We start from the raw sequence: 11,215 nt of genomic DNA on the forward strand, positions 1-11,215 counted from the left end.
GGCTTCGCCTCTGGCCTTGAGAGCCTATTAAAAGTTCAATCTAGAGATTCCTCATGCAAAGTTCCAGCAAAGCAAATTTGAAAAAATCTATATGATCTATCACTATTCTTACTGAGCTTATTTAAATAATTAGGCAAACTTTGTTAGAATTGGACTTGTTTTTCAAATGAATTAGTCTTGATTTGGCCCTTTTTGAAAATGAGGGTGATTTTAGAGGGAAAAATAATGTTTCAATAACACATCTTTGTGGATGTTAAATTATAGTTCTGATTATCTTTGAGTGTTTGTTGTTTGCCTAAGCTAGACAACTTGAGGTAAACTTCAGAGGAATTGTCACAATAGCACACGTATAGACAATCCTCATGCTTTTTATTCTGTGGGGATAATTACAGGATTCCATGGCATATGATTATTTGAACTCAACTCTCACCTTGACCAATTCAATGTGGCCAGGATGACAAAATCACTCCTTAAAAGCTGGAGTGAGTGTTCCCCACTCCATGGGTTTAGGACGGACTTGTAGAAATAGTAGATGGTCCCACTTCCCTTAGCACTGCATGGAGGATGTACTTGGGGGTGCACATATCCCCAGACAGGTCTTCTCCCACTTGCCAGAGATTCCTCAGAATTAGGAAATTGTTAAGGTTACACATCAGGCAAAGAGGGATTCTTGGTGGTTTTATCCCTTTGCCATATTTGTCCGAGGGTCCACCTCTGTTGATGTAAAACTGTGAGTAGAGGCTTTATGCCAAGCATACAGTGGCTACCTTTAACCAAATCTGACACTCAGTCACCCACAAATTTGAAACTGAATGGCCCTTGGTGTCTTGACTGCAGGTCGCAGAGGAACCTGGGCTTTCATTAAAACAGAGGGCTGTGTATGTTCCAAATTACCTGAAAAATGCAACTGAAGTCATGAAAAAAGTAACTGAAGTCATGAAAAATTTAGGCAAACATATCACAGCTATAGATGCCCTTGCTGTAAGTTTTTTTAGCAGTTGGGTAAATTCAATACCTTCCAAATGGAAATATACCCTATTAAGCATTGCCGTATTTCTTGTTCTCCTTCTCTTTGGTTGTTGTTTGACTTTTTACATCTGTCAAGCCAGAGCTCATGCTATTGGTAATGGCTTGGGGTTGCCCTTACTTTCCCCCTCAGTGCAAATGCCAGAAACAAGATTCTCCCACTCCATAAAAGTCTTCCACTCCAAAATCCCTTTGTCATCCTTGATCAGCAGGAAGTAGCTATAGAAGACAGACCTACAGAAGACAGCCCCTAATCCATGGTTACGGAATGAGGAAATCGACAGTGGGGATTTGTAGCAGCCCAGCTGGTCTTACAGGTTAACTTGTTCAAGGTAACACACTCCTTGCTTGCTGACCTAAGGCCCTTGATCTGCCACCAAACTAATTTCCTTTCTTTGAGATTTGCAGGCCACTGACCTTGGGGAGATGAAGGACCAGAACGTCCCCAGGCCACAGAGGCCAGAAGTCTGTTTGAAGCTGCCTGGGCTTTCTGATCAGCCCAGCAATTTGTTGGCAAAAAGTTTTCCTTTTTTAAGGTTACACACATGACTTTACTGACCTCACTTTGCGCATCTGTAGACCTCACTGTCCTTTGCAGAAAGAAGAGTCGAGTTTTGATTGGAAAGGAATATGAGCTTTATTCCGGAGGCTGGTCACCTGGGGAGAAGGAAGACTTTTGTCCAAAGGCCAACTCCTGGTCTTCTGCCTGGTGCAGGGATGTGTAAAGGGGTTAAACTGGATAAGGGAGTGCAGTGGGTTGTGACATTTCTTGACCACGTGTAGACTGATGAGGTCAGCTACAGAGTTATCTCAGTGCTCCCAGGTTGTGCCAGAAGTTCTGGTTCCTTGGTACCCAGGGGTGGTTGAGCAGTTGTTCTCTGTTGAATATTGGCCTTTCAATAGATGGGCAGCTGACCTTGGGTTTCGGTCACGCTCTAGGTGGAGTAGACACTTTATAGGCAAAAGGAAGGAACTCCAGTTGCATTTCCTTATCACTGGGACATGGCCCCGCACATAGATTGGGCTCGCTCACAGCTTCCCCATCTCCAGGACGCCCAGGCCACCCCTTGCACCCTCCCAGTCCAGGATTTGGACCTGTGAAAGCACCGGAAGTTGGAAATGATGTAACTTGACTGAATAATAAACATAGAGGATGACTCCTGTTTCCATAGTTAGTTAGCCTAATTAGGTGTTTATCACCCTATATATTTAGTGTAACTCTATGTATCCCCTTGCATGCAGCACCCACGTAGGGTACTCCTGAGTGCCTAGGAATTTCCAAGATAGATCGAGGATCCAAAGCCTCAGAGCTTTCTGGGAGGAAGGAATCCAACCTAAAACAGAGCAAGAAAAAATTACGTGGCAAGGACCACCAGCAAACCTGACCCCCACCCCCACCCACACCAGGTGGTTGTTGAGTAGAACAACAGCCACCTGGTGAAGGAGACAGTGAACAGTGTCTCAACAACAGTGAAAGAGAATGGCTGGGGAGGCACAGGGCACGGAGCATGTGTCAGTCACCAGGGTGGCTGGCTTCTGTTGTGACAACGGCTGGAGATGCAGGGCCACAGTGAGTCCCAGGCCTGACATGCCCAGACCACGGACCCGGCCAGCAGGAGCTGTGCCAGAGCACGGGGCTCATGGCAAGGGGAGTCAAGGTTGGGTTGGTGGGGCGAGTAGAGACAAAGACCATCGGGGCAGTGGAGCAGAGATGGTGGGAGGGCCAGCCTCACTGTGAGGCCACCTGGGCTCCGGGGTTGGCCCAGGCTGGACGCTGGCCTGATTGTTTCTCTAGGGAATTAGAGGAGATTAAAATCGCCTCAAATTGCCTGGCAGGCCTGTAAAGCCACTTTATGTAAAATACCACTGGGGAAAAACAAACATTACATTGTTTGCTGGCTTTTGGATGTTTTCTATTTATCTTGCAAGAATAACGCTAGCAATGAGAGTGGATTGTGATACCCCTCCAATTTTCATGACAAAGCCTCAGGAAGAAAGGAAATTTATTACATTCTTATATACTTTTGCGGATAATGTAGAGGGGTTTTTTGTCATTAAAATGGTTTTTAAATGGCAGCACCATTAAATGTTTTTTTTTTTTTTTTTCCTCCTTCTCAGCTGAGTGAAGAGCTCTTCTGTGTTGGACCCTGGCTGCCCCCGGATAGTTAATAACAAAATGAAGCCAAAACACAGCTCTGTGGTCAGAGTCAGGAACCTGTGACTAAAAACTTACTTCCTGCACGCCAGCTGCACGGACCGGTTATTTAAATATACCACAAGCACAACAACTTAAAATCCTTGTGAATTCTGTTTCTTTCCTCCTTGTCGTTTAGGAGAGAAACCTTGCAAATATAGGTCCAAAGAGAGCATCACATCTTCCCTGTGATGGAGCCTGGAAGGAGTTCTGGAGAAATGTTCATTCCTGGCGTGACTAATGGTGGGAGCGGCCTCTTGGCTTTCCTGAACGTGAACCTTCTCCAAGATGCTGGGGGACAACACCCTGCAATTTACGGAACCGGACAGAGCCAAGCTGTCTCCGGGTGGTTCGGGGTATGGATGGGATGAGCCCTTAAGAGTATGTAGCCAGGGGTCCCAAGGCAATGGCTTCCTGATTCCATGCACACGTGAGGTCACTGGAATCCAGAGCTGGGCAGGCAGCGTTCCCTGGAGAGCGCCAGGGTGTGGACAAACGTCCGAGTCAGACATGCAGGGGAGGCATCTGGCTCCTCTACTTTTCGGCCACCAGCCTGGAGGTACAGGGCCAAGTGACACCGTGGTGGGGACCGTGTAGACACGGCCATGGGGCCTCCTGCCTTCCCATGCTCCTCTCTCTTGCCAGGAGACCATGCTGGAGGTGGAGCCCCAGGTCTGGACAGTTGGTCCCATTGGGCTCCAAGGCCACAGGCCGGGCCATGTGACCACGGGTCCCCCCGCCACTGCTGGAGGATCCCCTGAGAAGACCCTGCGGGGCCCTCCCGCTATCCAGGGCTTCCCTCGAGGACCACTCCAGCTCTTTCATCATCAAAGGCAGACGCGCTATTCGTAAATGTTTTCCAGGAAGAGGCAGCAATCAAGTAAAATTGCACATCGGACTTTCTGGGGCCCCTGCCCCCCCTCCCGGGAGACTGCCCAGGACGAACCATGTCTGCAGAGGGAAACGTGAGTGTGCGGGCCGCCCTCCCGTCTGTCCTGGTCCCAGCGTGGACTGTAGCGAGGAAGGTGGGACAGGTGGCTTCCGCTGGAACCACTGCCCTGCAGCTCTGCTCTCTCACACTTGGCGGAAGTTGTCCTCCGCAGACACCCGTCCTGATTTGGCCCTCTGTCTCCACAACAGGTGACGAGCCTCTTCCAGGCCACGTGGAAAGAGCACGTGGCCTTCTCTCCTGAGTTGCTGTGTACCAGGCCGCTCTCACCAACAGGTCAGATGGCGGCTTCCTGGCAACAGAGGAACTGAGTTCCCACCTTGCTTTCCCTCTTCATTTATTCAGGACTGTCTTCATGACCGGTCTCTCATCAGGTCAGACATGGGCTGGGAAGCAGGTGTAGTGGAGTCCAGGGGGATCAGGAGTCAGTGAGCGCTCGGGCCGCGCAGGGCTGGCCGTGGCCGGGGATGTGGTACTGGTCCAGAGACCTAAAGCTTGGTGATGCCCCTGATGGTTTCTGCTTCCCAAGCTGTTGCGCTGAACGAGACAAAATGTTCGTGTTTATTTAATACAATTGCAACTGTTACAACTTGTGGGTTTGTAAAACCCCGAATGTAATCATGCGGCACCTCTGAACGTCCTACTCAAACTGAGAAACCCAGCGCTCCCGTGGAGCTTTGGCGACAACCCTCCCAAGCCGGCGAGAAGCGTCCGGAGGTTGGCAGGTGTTAGGTGAGAATGAAGGGTGCAGGGGGGAGGCGGGTAAAAGTTGGGGGAGAAAAGAACACCCTAGAGCAGTGTCCACTGTCTTCGGCATATTCTAGAGCCGGCCCTTGTCAGACGTGGTCCCGGTGACCTGAGTGTCCCTAACTGTGAGCCTGGGTCAGTTTTGTCATGTGTGGAAGACTAGAGGACCCCGAGGCCCTTTCAGCTCTATCCCTCTTACCGCCTTTTCCCAGCAGTGATGCTGGGCCCCCGGCCTTCTCTGGGAGATTGTGGGTGCTCCTGAGGATGGGGGCCTGGAACCACCAACCCCAAGCCAAATGCCCCCTTCCTCTGACCTGAAATGTCTGTGTGTGAGTATGTGCAGGCGCTCAGGATCTCTGGGGCCGCCGGTCACATAGCGCGGAGTGCCCAGGGAGCCTGCAGCTTGACCTGTGAACCGGCAGTTATAAAGTTCCAACCAAGGCCCCCAGAGACCGTAGGTATCCTATTCTGGAAAGGGAACTTTCCAAGAAGATGGCTGAACACCATTTCATGGTTCTTGATCTCCCACCCAAGATGAAGTTCTCAGGCTCAGTGAGGTGGTGGCTGGGAGGTTCGTTTGGGGATGGTTGTTGGTGTCCTGTTGTTGGAGCTCCACGATGGAGCTGGGTCTGATCATAAGTTTGGGGAGGGGGCCTCCCGAGCTCCTCTGGGTAGGTGCCCTGCCCAGGCTGGCTCCTGCCTGAAAACCCAAGGGTGAGGCTCAGTGGCTCTTGGGCCCCAGGTGGACTGAAGAGCAGGTACTGCAGAGCTGGAGTAGGGGATGCGAACATTTCCTGACCGCTGTGGGCTGGGGACAGAGCCTTCGGGGAGCCGTGTGTGTGTGTGTGTGTGTGTGTGTGTGCGTGTGCGCGTGCGAGGTGGGCAGCCAGAAACCAGAGATGGGCAGGGAGGCTGCAGTCAGGATAGAATCGGCTACCACGGCCCGGAAGGCACCACAAGATGGGGCCAGGGAAGTCACTGAGCCCCCTCAGAGGCCCCGAGCAGGGGTCGGCCCTGTGCAAGGGCAGGGGACCTCAGGCTGCACCTGGAGTCAAGAGAGAGCACAGTTTCTCTGGTGAGGATGGCAGGGAAGAGGTCGGCTGGCCCCCAGCCTGTGTTCCTGCCACTCTAGACCCAGTCGGGGAGGCCGTGGGGAGAAGACCCTTCTCTGATGGAGACAGAGGCAAGACCAAGTGGCATTTTCAGGCCCAGGGAGCAGAGTGGTGCAGTCCCGAGTGTATGGGCCATAGCTGGCCCCGCAGGGCTGGTCCTCCCAAGCACTTTGCTGCTGGTGACCACAGGCCGGGAGGGCTGGAGGCCACCGCACATGCCGGGGGGGGGAAGCTCCTGGGGCCTCGCTTGACGAGCTCCAACAGCACAGGGGCCCTTTTGCTACCCCAGGCCATGCCCGAGCTGACCTTCCGTCTGTTCCCTGGAGCCCCTGGCCCGTCCCGCCTGCCAGTGACCCTCAGCCCTCCCGGTCCCAGCAAGCACTTGGCCTCCTCTCCTTCTGTCCTGCCTCTGCTCACGATATTCCCGGCCGGAGCAGCTCTCCTCCTTCTGCTCCACCGACCGGGTCCTCCAGGGCTGGCTTAGTCTCCCCTCCTCTGCCCATCTGCCCCCTCTGAGCACCTGCTGGGGGGTTACCAGGAAGCATGTCTATCAGTTCCTCTTCTGTGCACTACCACACGGGTTAAACCTAGCTTCGAACCGTCCTTGGGGCTTCCCCCACTCTTACATCCCAAGACCCTTGAAACAGGAAGCAATGTCTTCCCACCGTGTGACAGACAAACACAGAGGCCTCCGTACGCCAGATGCTGAGCTGGGACCCAGTGATGGAGGAGGAGTCAGACTCGCCCTGGGCCTGCTGGAATTCACCCTTGAACGGGGGAGAGAGGCCGGCTTTGGACCCCGGAAGTGAGGTTCCGGGGGGTAACTAGGCCCCATGTGCCATGACAGCCGTTCCCACAGCTAGTTCTGTTCTTGGAGAAGAAATGCGTTCCAAGGCTCTCGGGGAGGATGGGAGTTCCTTGGCCAGGCTGTGAGGTTGTGCGAGGGCACGCCAGGACCAGGGGCCTACGAAGGCATAAACACCTCTCACACTTCTGCCCACAAACCCACCCCACCTTTGTCATGAGCAACGTTGTGTTGCCGGCCTATCAGTGTCTAAACCGGGAGCCCAGCGCTGGTCCCGGACCACTTCTTCACGCTGCTTTCCTGTGGGTGAGAAAGCCCTGGCGCTCCTCTGCTCACTTAGCTACCAAATTCATCCTTCCTCCCTCCCAGGGTCTCACCCTCGTGCTTCGGACGGCTCCCGGGCCTGCCTGTGCCCGTCCCACCCTACACAGGTGGGTCTCAGCCTCGCGTGTGAGCTCTGAAAACCCTGAGGGCGTTCCTGCCCTGACCAAGTAAATCAGACGGTCCAGGAGTGGGGCCTCTGACTTAGGTGTTTTTAATAACACTCCCTGGTGTTCCTCACGTGCAGCCAGAGTTGATGGCAAATCCTTGGTGTGGGGTTAGGAATGTGTCCCACGAGCTCCCCAGGGGGCCTAGGCACAGTCCGAGAACCATGCATCCATGCAGGGGCACCTTTGGCACACAGACTAGGACTATCTCACCTTCGTCACAAAGCTCCTCCTACCTGCAGAAGAAGCTGTTCCTTAGTAAGAGGGTTTCAGGAGCCTTCTGGTCCCCCTCATTCTCATCAAACTGCAGCTGTATTGAGCCTTCGGGGAGTCACACGGACATCCAGCCATCAGGGAACCCCCTACAGCCTCTTTTCCTTCCTGCTCATGGAGAGAACTGCAGGACCGCGCGGGGAGTCTGGTCCCAGGCAGCCAGATTCACCGGCCAGCTGAGAGCCTCAGTCTCTCACTCCAGACTCGGAGCCCACGGTCCTCAGTGGCAGATCCAGAAATCGACACGTGACACGTGTCGTGGGCCTCTGGGGTTCCTCTCAATGAGCCGAAGCTTTGAGGGCGCAGTCCCGAATCCCAGTCCCCCTCCCTCCCTGCTCTCTTCCTCCTTCTCCTCGTTGTTGACATCCGGTCTCTGAGCGACTGCGGCCAGGACCTGCTACCTCCATGCCTCCAGGGATCTTCCAGCGATGCTCATGACGGCATGTGCTAGGCTTATGGCTTCTGTGTGCATGTGAATTCTTTGAACATGGGACAACCCGTGTCTGTACCTCTGACATTGAGCCGGGACACGATGGGAGCCGCGTCCAGCCACCTGGCCCTCCAGCCGCATCTGCCTACCCCCCCCCCCCCGCTTCTCTCTGCAGGGGTGGAGGCAGAGTGGCATCCAGGTGCTCTGTTCCAGGGAGACCTGGGTGCCCTGCGCACAGATCCCTCACCTCCGGACGCCCCCCTGCTGCTCGTGCCCACCTTGGCCTACCTGGCGACTGAAGCGCCTGACTCTCGCCCGGCTCAGCCTTCAGTTCCTTCTACCTGGTTTTACCTGCTCATCCTCAGTGCAGGGCCCTTCCCTGTGGGCTCCTGACACTGCGTGGTTTCTGTGGTGTGATTTCCCAGGCTGTGCTTTACCGGCATGCAGACCGATTCCCCAGCGCCGTCTGGCTGGAATGATGAGCCCCACCTCTCGGACCTCACCAGACCACAGGCTTTCATTTTCTTCTCATTCTTACATCACAATACAGGCCAAAATGTGGCACAATGTTTGCCTTCTTGGTTTTAGTGGGTTCAGTGTGAATACATCTGCGAACAGCAGCAAAGAGAATTAGACCTTTCTTCCCCGGGTGGAGGGTGTCAGCTGGGTGTGCTTGTGCCATGCTGACGACCCCACCCCCCCCGACCCCATCCAGTGGCTTCTATGTCATGTCAGCTCCAGGCCAGGCTTCCTGTCAGGGCCCCTCCTCACCTAGGACCCATTCTTAGGGTTTTCCCTCTGGTTAGAGGGGAAAGCTCCATGGAGAAACCACGTGACAGCTCTTGACAGTTCTTGGGCACCCGCTGGCCCAGCCCCGGCCTGATGCCACAGGGCGGGGGCAGTTCTCCCGCGGGACAGGCCGGGAAGGACAGGCCGGGAAGGACGGGCAGTGAACACTCGGAATAAATACAGCAGTGCAGCATAGTCTCCCTTCCTGATCACACAGGCTCCTCTCTTCCTTTGACGCGCAAAATAGACTCCACCCTCCCCAAGGGAGCCCCTCCAAAGTCCCACCAGGCTCCACGTGGAAATCCCAGGGGGCAGGTCAGCGCAGGGCAGCGGGAGGGCAATATTCCCTGACTAGTTCCTGGGGCTTCTGCTCCTCGGAAGTAGTCTCCCTGGCTTTGGGATGATGAGCCCCACCTCACCAGACCACAGGCTTTCATTTTCTTCTCGTTCTTACATCACAATACAGGCCACAGAGCCTTCAGGATGGAGGAGCCACAGAACGTCGTGAAGAAAGCATTCATTCCAGCACGGGGAGCTTGGCCCCATCTCCGTTCCTCCGTTTGAAGCAGAGCCACCTAACTATGGTTGTGTTTGAAGTGAAGTCGTGATCGGGCCGATTTTCCACAAACTATCGCTTCCATAGATCAGCCTATTATTTCATATATTTTCTTTGCTTCTCCAATGATCTGCAGTTAAGGATCATGTTTCTTTCAGTCTGTGATCACATTTTTAGTGAAATAAAATAGACATTCAAAATACAAGCCAACTTTCTCAATGATTAGAGCCAACAGATATTAAATGACTCTGTTTGCTTTGCTGTGAAAGTTGTAAACCCTTACCGCCAAGTTCTGTCCTCATGTGGTGCTCGCACCGAGTGTCATGGTTCTAGAGAAAGGTTTGCCTCTCAGAGGGTGTCTCTGTGTGTTTGCACCTGTGTGTAATGTTTAGAATCTTCCACGTACGCTTTTTCATGATTAGGAGACTCGGCTCACATCCTGACAAGTTGGATGGGAGAACTGACCCAAATGAGCTGTTTGCACAACACATATTTGCCCTGAAACTTCTGTCCAGGCTTTGCTTTATTTCTATCATTAAACCTGATTTATCTTTCTTCTTTGTTGTTTTTGATTACAACAATTAGTTTTACATAGCGCTCGGTTTGCTCTCTGGCTTACTAGAGGGGGTGTTCATGTGTGTAACAAGTGTGGGCTTGGGGGCTTTGGTCCCAGAGCCGGGTCATGAGCGCTACGCCACTCACCACCGATGACGTCATCTCCCTGTTATCGGACTGCTTTGGAAAATATTCGGTAACTCCACGAAGGCCATGTGGTGCCCAGAGGCAGACTGTGTATTTTCTGCCCACAAATGTCCTGCCCGTGCATGACACTGTGGCGTCCTCCGGAAAGGTGAATGCCACCTCGCTGTTACCATGGTTTTATGTTACCATACGTCTCCTTTCCTTTCCCTCTTACTCACCATATTTGTTCCAACAAATATTTTTTGAGTTCTCTCTAGTGTTAGACACAGAGTAAGGATGGAGCCAGTTAGACTCTTGAAAAACTTAAGCAAAAAAAAAAAAAAAAAAAGGAAGTGATCGGAAGGCTACTGAGTCGCCTGCAATGCCGCGAGGAGTCTAGAGAGCGTGGTGTGGGAAGGGGAGCGGAGCAAGGGACCAGGTGTGGCCAAAGTCACAATGGGGTGTCACCTAAAGCCACCAGTACCAAGGCCCCAGGGGGCTGCTCACTGCCCGACTCCGTCGAGGCCACCATGTGCTCCGAGTCGCCCCCCTCACCCCGAAATCATATCCAGGCAGAAGCTTCCGAGTGCGAGGCATAGGTCCTGCACCAGCTGCAAGCAGCTGGGGACCCAGCGTTTCGAGGGGAGGCAGCAGGTGGATCCAGAGCAGAAGGGCAGGCTACTGGGACCCGCTGGATGTCTCCTTTCTGGGGGCATCACACTGGGAGGTTAGGAGGCCCGGGCACACCGGGCTTCCTGTGTGCTGGAGGCAGACGGAGCCTCATCCTCCACGACACTGACACCCCGGGCTGGAGGGGCTCCGCGGTGGGGCGGGGGAGGGGTTGTCATGGGCGGGGCAGGGTGTGGAGGGCATCCCCGGCTTCAGCCCATAGCACGCCCCAAGTGGCGGGCATCCCCGAATCAAACCATCTGCACCCAGGCTTTTGTGAGGCTATCCATTCCCGAGGCCACTTCAGAGTGGCCGAGGCTGGCGCTCTGGCATATGGGGTTGGACGGGTCTTCTGAACCATGCGCCCAGACGCTTCTCACGCACGGTGCGCCCTGGCTGCCTCGGGAGGATTTGTAAGGGGTGGAGAGTGACTAGATCTGCCTTTTCAGAGGCACGGCCGGTCCGGTGGAGGTACAGCAAGTGGGAGGCTGGGGCG

At 53.9% G+C, this 11,215-nt stretch overlaps 1 long non-coding RNA gene across 1 annotated transcript; it reads left to right on the forward strand.

Annotated features, from left to right (window-relative positions):
* The first annotated feature begins 3,327 nt into the window (after window positions 1–3,327).
* LOC114209337 (uncharacterized) lies at window positions 3,328–9,923 on the forward strand. The gene is made up of 4 exons (XR_003609335.2): window positions 3,328–3,576; window positions 4,084–4,185; window positions 4,361–4,901; window positions 9,280–9,923. It is a non-coding gene; the product is annotated as an uncharacterized LOC114209337 (long non-coding RNA).
* The last annotated feature ends 1,292 nt before the right edge of the window (window positions 9,924–11,215 follow it).

The sequence above is a fragment of the Eumetopias jubatus genome, unplaced genomic scaffold (assembly GCF_037043125.1).
Source record: "Eumetopias jubatus isolate StellerSeaLion01/CBP00866 unplaced genomic scaffold, mEumJub1_p1.0 scaffold_6, whole genome shotgun sequence".
NCBI lineage: Eukaryota > Metazoa > Chordata > Mammalia > Carnivora > Otariidae > Eumetopias > Eumetopias jubatus.